General features: G+C 37.5%; 1 non-coding gene across 1 annotated transcript; it reads right to left on the minus strand.

The window, feature by feature from the left end:
• Positions 1 to 13,191: 13,191 nt before the first annotated feature.
• LOC131182572 (small nucleolar RNA R71) lies at positions 13,192 to 13,298 on the minus strand. The gene has a single exon (XR_009150836.1). It is a non-coding gene; the product is annotated as a small nucleolar RNA R71 (small nucleolar RNA).
• Positions 13,299 to 16,739: the final 3,441 nt, after the last annotated feature.

Below are 16,739 nucleotides of genomic sequence, written 5' to 3' on the forward strand. Positions count from 1 at the left end.
TGTTTGACTTGCTTATGGTCATTTCTGGGCTTTGGTGTCTTCATAAGACTTGTAGGTATGGGTCTTAACTATTCTTGGTCAAAATTTCAGGTCAATTGGACCTGGTTTGAGTGAGTTATGGCCTAAACACTCACTGCTGCCCAATTGGTCATTTTCAGGTCCTAATTGCACCTAATCCGAATTGGTCATTTTTTTTAGGTCACCTTGCAAGCAGAATTTTGGCATGGTTTCTCAATGAAAGTTGGCACATTTTGTGCCTAGTTTCACCTCAAATTGGTCTCATACCAATTGAGGTTACACATTCAAGGTTATAGGCTAAAATATACACTGCCCTCAATATGCATTTCACACCCCAACTTCAAACACACACTTACCTTTGCCATTTGTTTACTTACCTACCAAACTGTTTTGGCACATTACCAAAAGCATTTTCTACATTACATTAGCATTATTTTGGGCAGATTCCAATCACCCTCAACACACCAAATATCATTCACAATTACAATTTCTAAGTACCATTACAAACACACCTAAACATTACAAACTTTACATACACTTTACAATGTTAATTTACATACATATCATCAATCCTTCTAGGTCAATATTCTGCCCACACTTCCTTTAATATATACCATTACTCAAGTGTCCACAAGCTGCCACAAACCATTCTTCAACATCACATTGCCGTCCCATATACCAATTCCCATCAAAGTGCATAATTCACCATATAAACATGAAATAATTCACTAAGTTACTAAATCACCATGATTAACATTATTTCTCATCAATTATATGCACCAATACCTCATCAAAAACGTGACTCATGGCTGTCCAAAATGAAAACAACAATAACCCTTCAAACTCAAAATTTTCCTTCATCAATCTAACACCCATAACATGAACATAAACTTTAACAAAGAATTTCTCAAAAATGCAAACTTACCTTTAATTGTAACTTGCTAAACCTTCACCAAACTTCTCAAAATTGGTATCAATATCTTCCTTGTGGTGTGTAGACCATTTTTCATGAAGCTATCAAAGTGATTGGAGTTGAAAATGGGGAGTGCATGGAGCTTTGAAGAAAAACGTTAATGGTGGCTTTCTTTTCTTTCTCAAATCGGCTAGGTTTAATGGAATGAGGAAGATGACCTTTGAGTGGGAATAATCTGCCCACTTATGAAGTAATTTAATCATTTTAATGTTCTTAGTGGTCCACTAAAGAATTTAAGTCATATTTTATGTTAAATTCCCACTTATTCCACATTTAACCCATGATTTTTGCTATTTACTTTAGGTACCACTAAACTAATTTTTCATTTTATTTTCTAAGTGTAATACTATTTATTTTTAATGGACATTTAGGTCAAAAGACAATTCAGGGTGTCAAATGACCATAATGCCCCTGTTCGGGTTACGTTCCCGATTTTTAGGTAAAACCGTATTTTGTCTGTTTTTCGATTTCTCACTTTTCTTTGTACTAATTATTTAATTTTTCTTTAATCTTTCTAATGAGATTTATACTTCAATAAGGTTCTATTTAAGTCCTAAAAATATTTTCCAGGGTTCCCCGCAGTCCAGGGCTAGTCAACGGTCCACGCCGTGACTTCCCGGTGCGGTCACCCATCGCTAGGTTTCCCGGCTCGCTTAACTTGATCACATTTCTTTGCTATTATTTTTCCTTTGTTTTTCTTGTATTTTCTTTTCTTGTATTTCATTATTTTATGTCTCCTTCCTCGTGTCAAAGTGTAGTTCTAGGCATCCTAGCTGTCCGGACAGCACTGGTCACCGGAACAGCAGAACGCACTACCGAACTTTGGGGTGTTACATTTAGCATTTTAATTTCCTGCTATCAATCTCTGGTTCCTTGATCTAAGTTGATTTTAATTTTCAGCATTTTAATTTCCTGTCATCAACCTCTAGTTCCTTGATCCAAGTTGATTTATTTTTCAGTATTTTAAATTCCTACCATCAACCTCTAGTTCATTGATCCAAGTTGATTTTAATTTTCAGCATTTTAATTTCCTGTCATTAACCTTTGGTTCCTTGATCCAAGTTGATTTTAATTTCTAGCATTTTAATTCCTGATATCAACCTTTGGTTCCTTGATCCAAGTTGCTTTTAATTTTCAGTATTTTAAATTCCTACCATCAACCTCTAGTTCATTGATCCAAGTTGATTTTAATTTTCAGCATTTTAATTTTCTGTCATCAACCTCTGGTTCCTTGATCCAAGTTGATTTTAATTTTTAGCATTTTAATTTCCTGCTATCAACCTCTGGTTCCTTGATCCAAGTTGATTTTAATATTCAGCATTTTAATTTCCTGTCATCAACCTCTGGTTCCTTGATCCAAGTTAATTTTAATTTCTAGCATTTTAATTTCTGCTATCAACCTCTGGTTCCTTGATCCAAGTTGATTTTAATTTTCAGCATTTTAAATTCCTGCCATCAACCTCTGGTTCCTTGATCCAAGTTAATTTTAATTTCTAGCATTTTAATTTTTGCTATCAACCTCTGATTCCTTGATCCAAGTTGATTTTAATTTTCAGCATTTTAAATTCCTGTCATCAACCTCTGGTTCCTTGATCCAAGTTGATTTTAATTTCTAGCATTTTAATTCTTGTCATCAACCTCTGGTTCCTTAATCCAAGTTAATTTTAATTTCTAGCATTTTAATTTCTGCTATCAACCTCTGGTTCCTTGATCCAAGTTGATTTTAATTTTCAGCATTTTAAATTCCTGCCATCAACCTCTGGTTCCTTGATCCAAGTTAATTTTAATTTCTAGCATTTTAATTTCTGCTATCAACCTCTGGTTCCTTGATCCAAGTTGATTTTAATTTTCAGCATTTTAAATTCCTGCCATCAATCTCTGGTTCCTTGATCCAAGTTAATTTTATTTTTTAGCGTTTTAATTTCTGCTATCAACCTCTAGTTCTTTGATCCAAGTTGATTTTTTACTCCTAGCATTTCAATTTCCTACTATCAACCTCTGGTTCCTAGATCCAAGTTGAATTTGATCCTCAACCTTCTAATTTTCCATACCCCAACTGCCCAAAATATGGGTCTGAATCTTTACATAATTCCTATACGAGACAATTTCATTCCCTTCAATAGAAATTATGTAAAGAGGGGCAGCTGTCGACACCATATTTTGGCCGACCTCCGAAGTCAAGGGACTTTTTAATCAACTTTATAAGCCGCTTTTCAGCCGATGTCTTTCGATCACAAATGACTTTTTCAAACTCATCGATTGCTCAACCACGGAATGAACCGATCCCACACTTAGTTAATTGTTTTTCGATCTCTTATTATATGAGTTCGAATTGATGATGGGTCTCCGTACCATCCACTCTTGCCTCCGATCTCTCTTTATAAATATTGTGGAACTTCATTTAGCTAATGTTATAATCGGGCTTCTCACTTGAATGTCCCAGATATTCCTTAAAATAAAGTTAAGGTTTCTGTTTGGTCTACTGACGATCCCGATCTTAAGAATTCAAACCAAGTCTTTCCAATGTTCTAAAGATTTACTCGGTGTTTGGTCATGGCTAAGTCCGGTCTCAGGCTTACAATGTTTTCCGATCTCTTATACTTAGGTTAATGGTGGCTTTCAGGTTTGATGTCCAATACGTTCAAACAATTAAGTACTCATACGATTTGGACACTTTCTGATCTCATCAAGAACTTGAACAGAAAAAGGACTTCAATTCATTTCAAAATAAAATTTACAAGTCATTCGGCTGGAGGGTCTCCCCCAGCCTACTCTCTAGCTACATCATCATTTTTCTCATTCTCTTTCTCTCTCTCTGGCTCCTCGTCGCTCTCATCTTCAGCCTTTGGGGCGAGCTCATTCATCCAGGAGAAGTCCTCTTCAGGATACCACTTTCTCAGCTCGGCCAAAAGGTCATTATGGGCGTTCACATAAGCCCCGGCCTCCTTTGTGGTGCTCTCCTCTTCCTTAGCTTAGAGCTCCTCATCCTTGGCTCGGAGCTCTTCCTCCTTTGCCCGAAGGTCTTCAGCATAACGAGCGAGATCGGCAGACCAACCAGCTAGGGAGACTTCAAGTTCTTGCTCCACCTCCGCTATCCTCTCCTCATAATGCTTCATCCAATCTTCCATTCTGGTGATGTAGTCATTAGCAGAGGAGAGCTGAGCTTGTGCAGCGGAGACATCTTGGACCACCTTAAGGATCTCCTTCTTTAAGGCGTGGGCTCTCTCTGAGTACGTGCTGGTTTGCAATGGCCTCTAAGCCTAAGCTCATTGTCTAAGCTAAGATATCATTAAGGCTCCTCTCTGCCAACCTGTTCTGATCTTCTTGGAGGCAGATGGAAGCTCCCATGACTTTGGCCAGGCTGGGATTCCCTCTAGTAGAGTGGTTCCTTTCCAGCGATTAGATCAGGAGTTGAGCGCCCTGGGAAAGCGTCCTGACCTTAGGACCGGAAGACTCCCCTTCCACATTGGAAGAGATCGGAGGAGGGGGGGGAGGTGGAAGCTTGATTTGCTGAGGAGCAGGAGTGATGACCTCTACCTCAGGGATTGATTGCTCCTGATATCGGGGAGGAGAGCTCGGCACCTCTACTAATTCGCGACGAGGGGTCTGAGCATCAGCAATGGTGGCCCCCTTCATCGCTCACACTTTTCTGGAGACCTCCCTCTTTCGCTTGCAGCTTTCCTTGGAAGCATCGCCGCCCACCATACCTGCACAAAGAAGAAGTCAGTGAGTTCGCTAAGATTCAGAGACTAGAGATATGGGTAGTACCAGGGCCGAGGTCAGAGAGCTGAAGCTCGTATTCTTCGTCAGTGATCAGCCGCATCATCCAATACTTTAGTTCGGCCATAACTGCATCTAAGCACAAGAATTTCTGGGTAGACGCTTGAGATTTTAACTCTTTCACCATGGCGTCTTCATCCTTATTTAAGGCGATCTTCTTCGGGATCAGGGCTACCAAATGTTGCCAACTCCGTGGGATACCTTCAAAGCCGTTTGGAATCTTACTCCTCAATACGAAAAAGCGGTCCTTCCAATTCTTCAATGAAGAAGGGAGATCGGTAAAGAGGGAGCAGTTCGGCTTAGCCTGAAAGAACCAAAACTCATTATCCTTCCTTCGGGCAAGCCTATGAAGCTCAGCAAAGACTTTAGCGGTGGGTTCCAGTCCCTTAGCTCGGCAAAGGCCCCGAAAAGCTATTAGAGTCCGCTAGGAGTTCGGATGCACTTGGGCTACCGAGACGTGATGGAACTTTAGGACGGCCCTGTAAAATTTGTCCAAAGGAAAATGGCCTTTAGCTGCTCTTCGTATACTATGATGAGATTGACCTCATCAAAGAAGTGATTAGCCCGATGATCGCCATGGCACTTGATCAGTTCAAAGGAGTCGATCCGCAGGTTGTACTCTTGGCTTATAGATTGAAGATCGGTTTCTCTCAGGACCGAAGGCAACTCATCCACTGGCAGGTTTTCTCTTCTGGAAGATGCTCCTCGCCTCGACCTGGAGGCCGGACCAGTAACCGGAATGATGGCCGTGCTGGTTCGACCGCCTGATCTAATTACATCACCTTCTTCTGAGGTCCACAAAAAATGGACAGAAGGTAGGCTCGCAGCTCTCTGACCTTCGGCGCCGCTCATTTTCAAGAAAAAAAAAAAGGTTAACCAAAAGAAGAATCAAAATCCTTACTGAAATGTGATCGGTGTCGGAAAAACTTGAAGAAACGAGAGAATGCTGAGATTGCTAGCAAAGTTCTGAAAATGACATAAGGAAGCAACTGACTTACCCTCCCCCTATTTATACCCGTCTGAGCATTTAATGCTCACAAAGTCCCAAGCGGCACATCGGTTAGTGGAATCGGCTCGCTTTCCTGACACGTCAGAGGAAGATTCCAGAAACACAATAATAAAATCAAATTAAAGGGATCGGTTAGCTAGGGTTCTCGGATTGAGTAAACTTTCAAAACCACGGATCGGCTAATGAAGATTCAGTTAGGGATCAGATCGGATATGCATATCAAAGATCGGAAAACAACTAATGCAATAATAAAATAACAACCTTCAAATAAAATTTCATTTCATTTTCAAAATATCGGGTTACATCATTAGGGGAATCTTTAAAGATCAGATCACATCATTTGGGCGATCTCTAAAGATCAACACTACATCTTACCTAGTAAGGACCTATGTCAAAGCCTAGTCTTGTGGCTGAATCAAAAGATGTGTTTGATCAGAAAGCTAGCCATAAGTATCGGATAGATGTGTAGCTCAGATAGGGTGACTTTGACTCTCATGATGGTGAGTGGAGTCATCGTCGATGTCATCGACCAGAACCGAGCTGCAGTCGGGATGCCCAATGTGGTGAGGAGCCAAATGAACTTCAAGAGGCGGTCACCGACATTAAGATTGAAATTAGCAATCCTCTTGCCCGAGATTAGTCCACTGATTATATTGGCAGACCGATTCGAGATCGGCACAATCATCACTTTCGGTCTTGTTCAGTAAATTAGTCTGGTTCCCTCACTGTCATTAGATGTTGTCCTCATAGTTTTCCGATCGCCGGGATCATAAATTTTCAGGCGAAGGGAGAAGAAAATAGACGAAAAAAGATCGAAAGCAGTCAACATAATCAGAAATATTACCAAAAAAACTAGAATTGGAATGGGGAGACTGAAAGAGGAGAAGTGAAGTATGGAGGGGATTTCCCTGTTGGTACATATATATAGGGGGGGGGGCATTTATTGCATGCAGAAACCGAAGCGGATGCATCGATAACAGAAGAATTAATGGTGTTGACCAAGGCAAGTAGATAAGGAAGAAAGATCTAGAATGAGAGAGATCAGGGAATGAGAAGGGACCTGATACTAGAGAGATCGAAAAAGGAAAGGGTCATAATAGGGAGATCAGAAGAAATAGAGATCGGAAAGCACAGAGGGATTAAAATAACTTTCAATCAATTCTCTTCATAATCAGAGCCGAGTTAGTTAAAGCGTTATAGGCGGATTAAATCTTCACCACACGCCTCAGTTGCAGAAATGCCTACCTAGCTGACAGATGCCAAAACAGTTATGGCAGTTCTGTACACCTTGATCTCCATCGTTGATCATACTTGTAAGGACGAACCCGGAGCCCTTGGATCAAAAAGTAGATGACAGGATCAGCGCTTTTTATTCCCAGCCCTTGGATCCATCTTGTAAGGCAAGACCCTGTGCCGTTGGATTAAGAGAAGAAAGGACGGATGTTCTAAATGAAATCTCAACCCTCCATTTTGATTCTCTTTAATTCTCAAACATCAGATTGTCTGCTTTTGAATCTAAACCCTCCGTCTCCCCTGATGAGATCCTGACCCTCCATGGTGAGCACCCGTTCCCTATAAATACCTGCATGCAATACTGTAGAGGGGACGGATAAAAAGGGTGGTGGTGATTATAGTGGAAAGGCTCTGAAATTTGATTCAGTCTTGCTACTTTGCCATTCTAAGCTTTCATAGAATCGAGAAACTTCAGAAACCAGTTTTCTTAAGTATCTCCATTGAAGGAGTTTTGGACCCTGAAATTCTTCATTTTCAGTGTCTGTTTATTACTCTGTGAGACCATTTTTTATTCAGTTTCGTCTTCATCACCCTAACATCAGCATATTATTCTCCAAGCTTGACTTCATTCGGACCCGGTTACCGTAGCTTCGGCTCAACTGCATTCCGACCTGGTTTTCGTTACTTCGAAGTATGCATTAGTCCTTTGACCATCAGCTTTCAACTCTACAATATCTGTGGTTCCAGAGTTAGTTCAATAGCCTCAACCCCCCACAGGTAAGTGTATAGACTGTCATTTTGCCGAATGCTCGTGTTTTATTTTATCTGTTCTTGTTCTTAAAATTTCCATTATGTTCAGTCGCACTAAAATCCCAACGTAGATTATTCAGGCCGATAGTTATCTCCTGAGTCTATTTCTTCTATTCATTCATAAGCTTTATTTATTTCTTCTTAGTTTTCATTTCCTTCGAAAATAAGTGTTCTGGTTATGGGCAAATTGTAGGTAACTTAAAAAATATTGGTAGAAGTATCTTAACGTGAAAGTTTTTGAACAAATAAAAATAACAAAAGGTCGAATAGTAGATTAGAGGAATAAGTTATAAGGTTCGGCTACGAAATGAGCCCAGGAGATAACATAATAGAGCGGGAATCGAGATGAGATCGGCTCCCAGACTAGTAACCAAAAGAAATTGGATATCGCCAGCCAAAGAGTTCTGATAAGGCAATCACATAGGAGATCAACGAGAAGTTCGGTCTTGTATCCACCCTCTAGTTATAAGGCATCAGTGGGTTAAGAGAAGCTTTATGGTTTTCATACCAAGGCGCTGTAATCCTTAGTTCAAGGTCCTTACGATATGCGATCCTAACAAACACTCTGAGAGATCAGGGGAGAGTTCTTACCTGATTCTCATTTAAATAAAACACGGAGATCGGAGGAGAGTTCTTATCCGAGACCCTTTACTTAAAACTTTAAACCGAATACTTTAAGAGATCAGGGGAGAGTTCTTACTTGATTCTCATTTAAAATTTAAATAAAACACGGAGATTGGAGTAGAGTTCTTATCCGAGATCCTTCACTCAAAACTTTAAACTCGATTCTCATTCAAAATTTAAATAAAACACGGAGATTGGAGGAGAGTTCTTATTCGAGACCCTTCACTTAAAATTTTAAACTAAATATTTTGAGAGATCGGGAGAGAGAAGATCTTACCTAATTTTCGCCAAAATCTTAATAATGTACGCGGAGTTCGGAGGAGAGTTCTTATCCGAAATCTCCCGCTTAAAACTCTAAAAAAACATATCTAGAAATCGGTAGAAACTTCTTATCCGAGCTCTCTTAACAAAATCCAAATTAAAATAATACAATTCCAATACACAAGATAACTTTACACGACACCTATTCACTAAAGGGCCATCTCATGAACTCGTGTTCTTGGGCAACCCAAAATAAGTAAAATATCAAATATTCCTTTATTTCGCACAAATGATTAACATCATCACTATCCCAATCCTCTAATTATCTTTTTAATTTATGAAGAGCATAACGTTAAATTTGTTTACCCTCGTTAAGGGACGAGGCGGGGTGCCTAACACCTTCCCCGCTCGTATACGGACCCCAAACCTAGAATCTCTGTTTTCGAAGTGGTATCTTTTTAATCTATTTTCACAAATGGTTTTCTTTAATTTTCCTCAAAATTACAGTGGCGACTCCTCACTTTACCCACTTTAGTGAAAAGCTTCGTCTAGGCGACCGCAAATTACCTTGCGACAATATATTCCATTAAACTCACAAATTGGACTTGCTGAGAAGTCTGGTAGTAACAGGACACGGCATATCTTGAAAGAACATTTATTTCAAGCCTTATCTTTTGCCAATACACCCCTAGTATTTTCAATTGTAGCAATTTTTTAATTTTGTTAATTATAGATAGTTGGTTGAGAATAGTAATAATAATAATAATAATAATAATAATAATAATAATAATAATAATAATAATAATAATAATAATAATAATAATAATAATAATAATTTTCATACAAAATGTTAATTTTCGAATTATTTATTTTGCTCAAATCCAATGGTGTGTCTTTCAAGCATCTCTTTGCTCAAATCCAATAGTCTAAAAAATGCTATCATTGCAATTCTCCATTTATAGTTAAATTAATTAAATGCATTTTCAGTAAAGTTGCTTTAAATTAAGTTAAAATACTATCATTATTGTTCTACTTGATTTTTATTCTTGTTTTAAATTAAATTTGTTTCATTTATTATTGTTTAGAGTTTGAGAATTAAATCATAAATTATTTGTGACCAAGAAGTTTATAAGTTAATTTTTTTATTGAGCGATTTGAACAAATTCAAGTATGTACATTTCGATTTAGATTATTATTATTATTATTTAATTTTTTTACAATATTATTATTTAGATTATTTCTCGTGATTATGGGTTTGTATTTGCAATAAGATGTTATGTGGGAGAGATTAAAATGGGGGATTTGAAGATTAATGTGGAGTTGATTATATTGGTAAATTTGTTATATATCCATTTCCAATTCAAACTCATTTTTCTTAAGAATTGAAGTTTTTTTTTTTATTGTAAAAAATCGTTTAGAGTGTATAAAGAGAATCCATATAGCAAACCTCAAATTTTTAGAATAAAAGCTTAGTTGAGTTGATTTGAGTTGTAAAAAATTAGGAATCTTCGAGTATGACAGTCATAGTTCTCATAGGCTTGAGGCCCAAATCATTAGTTCACGTCCTCGATTTAACCCAATCTCATAGAAAGGGACACACCATTGAGTCCGAGATAGCACCCTATGATACACCATTGGATAACCTACCACCGATTCGTTTACACTTCTAATTAGAGATAATATTTAATTATCAATATTGGTGTGAGGAGTCAAAACTAGAGTAAAACAAGGCTATCTCTTCAAATTAAAAGCGTGGTACACTTAGTAATAAATTTGAAGTTTATAAGACTTTTTGGATTGGAACTATTTATACTTGGACGACCATTTATATAATATATATTATTGTTATGTCTGATGAAACCTATATACAATATTTGTAAAAGACAATTAACATCTTAAACGACCGAGTTAAAATGTTAAAAGCTGAAACTGAATCACTCATCCAAAGAGCACTAAGCCTTCAACGCAGGATTGGGGTCCCTATGCTCAACTCTTGCTTGAGTTTAGGCTCAACAAGCCAAAATCTCGGGATTGTTCCCTCGGGCGGGATGTTGGCTCTAGATCATGCTAAACATCCTTTTGAGGCCTACCTCAAATTGCCAAAATCTCGTGCTTGGGCGGAGATTCTGATGCATATATTTTGCATAATCATTTATGTTTAATTTCATAGCCATTTTATTTGATTATTAGTCACTTTTAGCTAATTTCATTAGTTATTTAGTTAGTTTTTCATAATTGTCAATTTTGGATTAATTTGTAATTTTTACTTTATTTTGTAGGAAAAATGGTGTTTTTGAAGGACTGAAGAGAAATTTTACCATTGAGGAGTGACTTCTACAGCCAAAGATGTCAAAAACAAGTTTTCAAGTTGAAATATGCATTGACCAAATTACGCATAACTTGCCGCATAAGCTATGCAGATCTGCATAAGGAGAAGAAATATTGTTCCAACACCTGCCGAATTGTGCATAAGGGGAGTGCATAGCTTATGCAGATTCACGCCTCCCTTATGCAATCTCACGGAATTGTGCATAACCTATGCGCCAAGTCATGCAATCGCAGATAAGTAAACTGAATACGAAATCGCATAAGGGACTGCATAACTTATGCACCCACCTATGCGATCCACAAAGGTTTCATTAATGAGCTGGCAGAAGATTCCCTCAGAAAATTCCTCCTAAAACACACTATTTTAGGGCTCCATGTCAGAAAATGCTATAAATAGCCCCATTTCCCATTTTAGAAAAGAAGAAGCAAGTAGAGGAAGAAAAGGAATAGGGGAGGCAGCAGCTGAAGAGTCACAATCATCTCCCACTCCATTTCCAACCAGATTTGGAGATTTCTTTCTTTTCTTATATTTTTCCTACATTTCTAGTGTTTAGTTTCTTGTTTCTTAGCTTAGATTAAAGCTTTATTTCCTTATAAACTTAGAATTTCTTGTGTTAAACATGGATTGTGAGTAGTTTTCTTTGATTCTGGAGTAAGGGATGTAGTATTTTAGTTATTTTTGTGGATTTGAACTGGGTTAGTCCCAATTTAATGAATTTATGAGGTTTAATCCATTTCTTGTGTGCTTATTCACATGCTTAATGAAGGGCCCCATTAAGTTATGTTCTTAATCCTTGGTTGAAGCACCGAAAGGAGAAAACCAAGTGATAGTTAATCAAGAAATTGGACTTAATTAACTTAGATCTAGAAATAGACTAAGGGTTAAGAGGGTTTTAATAGATTGATTAAAGAACCTAATGGGTCTTGGTTAATTTTAACTCCACAAAAGTAGGATTAAGTTAATTAAGGCACTCTTTGTCTCACTCGAAAGAGTTTTCAAAGGATTTTAGAATTAATCTCCTTTAAACCCATAAATTTCATGGATTGGGCTAGCTAGGGAAAATCCCAAAATGACTTAAATATGAACCCTTAACTCCAGAATCGTCTTTTATCAATTATTGCTTGGAATTTTATTTTTGAGTGTTTAGTTTAATCTCATTTTATTAATTTTTCATTATTAATATTATCAATTTCTTTATTTTGCGAATTATTAAATTAGTCATTGTTTGAATTTAGTTTTGCATTTTCATACCTTATGCTTCAAATTCCTAAATTTCTTTTATTAATTTGATTAAAATACAATTTTAACATATTTTATTTTATATCAAAAATTCAATCATTAACACAACTCCTCGTGGGAACGATATCTTTTTCTATACTACTTGAACGACTCGTGCACTTGCGGTTGGGACACATCAAGTTTTTGGCGCCGTTGCCGGGGAGTTGTTTGTTTAGGATTGAATTCTTGATTATTTTAGTTGTTCATAGTTTTATTTTTGTTATCTTTTCATTTTGTGTTTTTTTTTGGTTCTTTTTCAGGTACTTTTAATCTTTTATGAGAAGAGCTAGAAGCACAAGTGACACATCCTTATTGTTTAATCCTGAAATTGAGAAATTTTGTAAAACCAACAAGAAAGAAACCAGAAAAAGAAAAGAAGCTTTGAGAGAAACTGAATTAAAAGCAGACATGGCTGATGAAAGAATTAGAATTGGTGGCGGTAATGCTGAAAATGGTCGAAACAATGAAAATGAAGCCCAAGGTGAAGAAGTTGTAAATGCTAATGTGCCTAGGGGAAGTATGATGGATCATGCTTTTCCTCGTTTTGATGACTTGAGAGAAAGCATAGCAAGACCAAGAATTGATGCAAATAGCTACAAGATGAATTTTGGAGTTCTTCAAATGATTCAAAATTCTCAATTTTGGGGACATCCTTCTGAAAATCCACACACACATCTAAAGAAGTTTGCTATGATTTGTGATATGCAAAAACAACCTGGAGTGTCTGATAATGCAGCAAGATTGAAGCTATTCCCATTCTCTTTGAAGGATAGAGCATTGGATTGGCTTGATTCTTTACCTCACAACTCCATTACAAATTGGGAGCAACTCACTGATGCATTTCTTGCACAATATTTTTCACCTGGAAAAACTCAAGAATTGAGAAATCAAATGACAGCTTTTAGACCAAGAGAATATGAAACTCTTTATGAATCATGGATGAGATGGAAGGAATTAGAAAGACAATGCCCACATCATGCCATTCCAAAATGGATGATAAACCAGAATTTTTACACAAATGTCACTCCTGCAATTAGAGGGATTATTGATGCTCAAACAGGAGGAGAATTTATTATGAAGCATGAAGATGAAGCTTATGAGTTATTGGAGAAAATTGCAAAGAACACTCATCTTTGGAGTAGTCCAAGAGGACCAGCTCCAACTCCAAAAAGGCAAGCTGCTGGAATGTATGACCTTGATCCATTCAACATGATCAATGCCAAATTTGATGCACTCACTAATGTCCTTGCTAAGAAAATGGAGGATTTAAGTATGCTAGTCAGTTCATCATCATGTTCTGGATGTTCTCAACAAGTTACTTATGCAGAAGGAACAATGAGCTGTGGAGTAGATTATCCTTCATATGCTTGGAGGAATCATCCCAATTTTTCATGGGAGAATCAGCAAAATCAAGCTTCAACTCAGAACTTTCCACCACAACAACAAGGGCATCAATACCAACAACCTAGGCAACCACTACCTAGTTTTCAGCAAAAGAATGCAAATCCTGCACCTTTACCAAGACAGCAAGAACAAAGTTCCACCACAGAGGCTTTATTACAACAAATTCTTGCTAATCAAACTAAGCGTGATGAAGAGTTGAGAGAGATGAAAGCAAGGCTGGAACAAATGCAAACACACAATAGGATGCTGAAAAATCAGATTGCACAACAAGCATGCTCATCAAGTACCAATTCTATGGGGAAACTTCCTAGTCAAACAGAAAATCCAAGGGAGCAATGTCATGCCATCACACTAAGGAGTGGTAAAATAGTGCATAATGAGAAGAGTGAAAAAGTTGAAAAGAGAGAAAATGAGGAAGATTTTGAGGGAGATGAAAAACAAAAGAGTGAAAAAGGGAGTGCAAGAAAAGGTAAAGAGGAGGTTGGAGAGAAAAAAGAGAAATATATACCTCCAGAGCCTTACAAGCCACAGCTTCCCTTTCCACAGAGATTTCAAAAAGCCAAGATTGATAAGCAATTTGGGAAGTTCTTAGAGGTTTTAAAGAAGCTATATATAGATGTGCCTTTTATTGATGCTCTTTCCCAAATGCCTTCTTATGCTAAGTTTCTAAAAGAAATTCTCTCAAATAAGAGGAGACTTGAAGATTATGAGACTGTAGCCTTAACTGAGGAATGCAGTGCTATCCTCCAAAGAAAACTTCCTCCAAAGCTCAAGGATCCAGGGAGTTTTTCAATTCCATGCCACATTGGGGAATCATGTTCTATAAAAGCTTTATGTGATTTAGGGGCTAGTGTAAGCCTTATGCCCCTCTCCATCTATAAGAAGCTCAACATGGGAGATCTTAAGCCAACCCACATTTCTCTTCAGTTAGCTGATAGATCAATTAAGTATCCTGAAGGGATTTTAGAGAATGTGCCTCTGAAGGTTAGGAAATTCTATATACCTGTTGACTTTGTCATCTTGGACATGGAAGAGGATTCTAATATCCTAATCATTTTGGGGAGGCCTTTCCTAGCTACAGCTGGTGCTTTGATTGACGTGAAAGGTGAAAAGCTTACTCTCAGAGTCGGAGAGGATCATTTAGTCTTCAACATTGGCAATGATAAGAAGAAGCAACATGAAGATGTAGACTCTTGTTTGAGAATTGATATAGTTGATGAGTTAGTAAAAGAGCACTTTAGAAAGAGCTATCTGAAGGCTTCTCTTGAAAGTTGTCTTATCCATGAAGGAAGTATCAATGATGAAAATCCAAAAGAGGTTGCATTTGCACAACATTTGAATAGTAATCCACCTTGTCCTATGGCACCAATTTTTCAAGTTGAGCAAGTGGAGAAAAGTGAAGTCAAGCAACCATCTCTCAAAGAAAAAGATGCACCAAAGGTCGTCAAGAAAGAAATGGTTGGATTTTTAGACAAAGCAACAAGGATCTTCTCATGTGATGGAAAGAAAATGAAGTATAGATTCATTGAAGCACCTATTGGCAATAAAGGCAATAAAGTCCAATTCCAGCCACCATGAAGCATGAAAAGGGTCAAGCTAAAGACCATAAATTAGCGCTCTTAGGAAGCACCCCAAGTTCTTTTATTTTGCTTTTGTTGATTTATTTTTATTTGCTTTACTTTTGTTTTTATCTTAAATCTCTCCAAATTCAATTTTTGACATTGTTGAATCTTGTCCCTTGTAGATGTATTTCAATGGAGGAAGGTTGGTGAACTGCTGGGGAGTGACTCTTAATCTGAAATTTTGTCCTTCAACTCTCCCGAAATTGATTGATTTTTACTGCATAACCTGTGCAGGTCTGTTTCTTTATTTATGCAGAAAATTGAAATTTGTAGCAAACAAGGGTCTGCAGCACATGACTTATGTTCTTGGTAAGGTTGGGTGTGTAACTTTTAAGTATTTGTGCTTATCATGTTAATTTGATGGTAAGTGGGTCATTTTTGTAGTTTTGAGCTTATTTGGGTTGTGGGATTCAAGGTGGACATACTGCATTTTCTTGGCATAACTTGGAGAGTCCATTCTCATTTGTGGATAGATGTAACTTTATGCAGATTTTATTGAGTTTTATGTGCTAAAGGTTGATTTGCAGAATTTGAGTTGAAATGGCATGATTCACAAAGGCCTTTTATGCAGGATTCACTTCTATAAGCTTATGTGATGCAATTTTGATGGATTTTGTATATATTGATGTGTTTTTTGTGACAATTTCTCATGATTTATGCTTCATAGAATTATATTTCTTCATTCTAGGGTATTTTTCATACTTGCAAATCATTTTCAATTATAATCTCAATCTTGTTGAATTGTGCATAAGTAACTGCATAACTTATGCAATCCTGCATAACCACAATTCTTGCCATTTTCATCTCTGTTGCAAACTGCATAAGGATGTGCATAGCTTATGCAACTCTGCATAGCCACATTTTTGTCAAATTTCATATATGCCGAAACTTGCATAAGTGTGTGCATGACTTATGCACTTCTACATGACTTCAAATCCTACATTTTCTCTTTCTGTCGAAATCTGCATAAGGGAGTGCATAAGTTATGCACTTCTGCATGACTTCAAATCCTGCATTTTCTCTTTCCACCGAGACCTGCATAAGGAGAGTGCATAGCTTATGCACTTCCGCATGACCACACTCTCCAAAAATTAAAACCTGCCGAGACCTGCATAAGGAAAGTGCATGACTTATGCACTTCCGCATGACCACCAACTCTGACTTCCAAAACTTGCCGAGACCTGCATAAGGAGAGTGCATGACTTATGCACTTTCGCATGACCACCAACTCTGACTTCCAAAACTTGCCGAGACCTGCATAAGGAGAGTGCATAGCTTATGCACTTTCGCATGACCACACTCTCCAAAAATTAAAACCTGCCGAGACCTGCATAAGGAGAGTGCATGACTTATGCACTTCCGCATGACCACCAACTCTGACTTCCAAAACTTGCCGAG

The sequence above is a fragment of the Hevea brasiliensis genome, chromosome 8 (assembly GCF_030052815.1).
Source record: "Hevea brasiliensis isolate MT/VB/25A 57/8 chromosome 8, ASM3005281v1, whole genome shotgun sequence".
Taxonomy (NCBI): domain Eukaryota; kingdom Viridiplantae; phylum Streptophyta; class Magnoliopsida; order Malpighiales; family Euphorbiaceae; genus Hevea; species Hevea brasiliensis.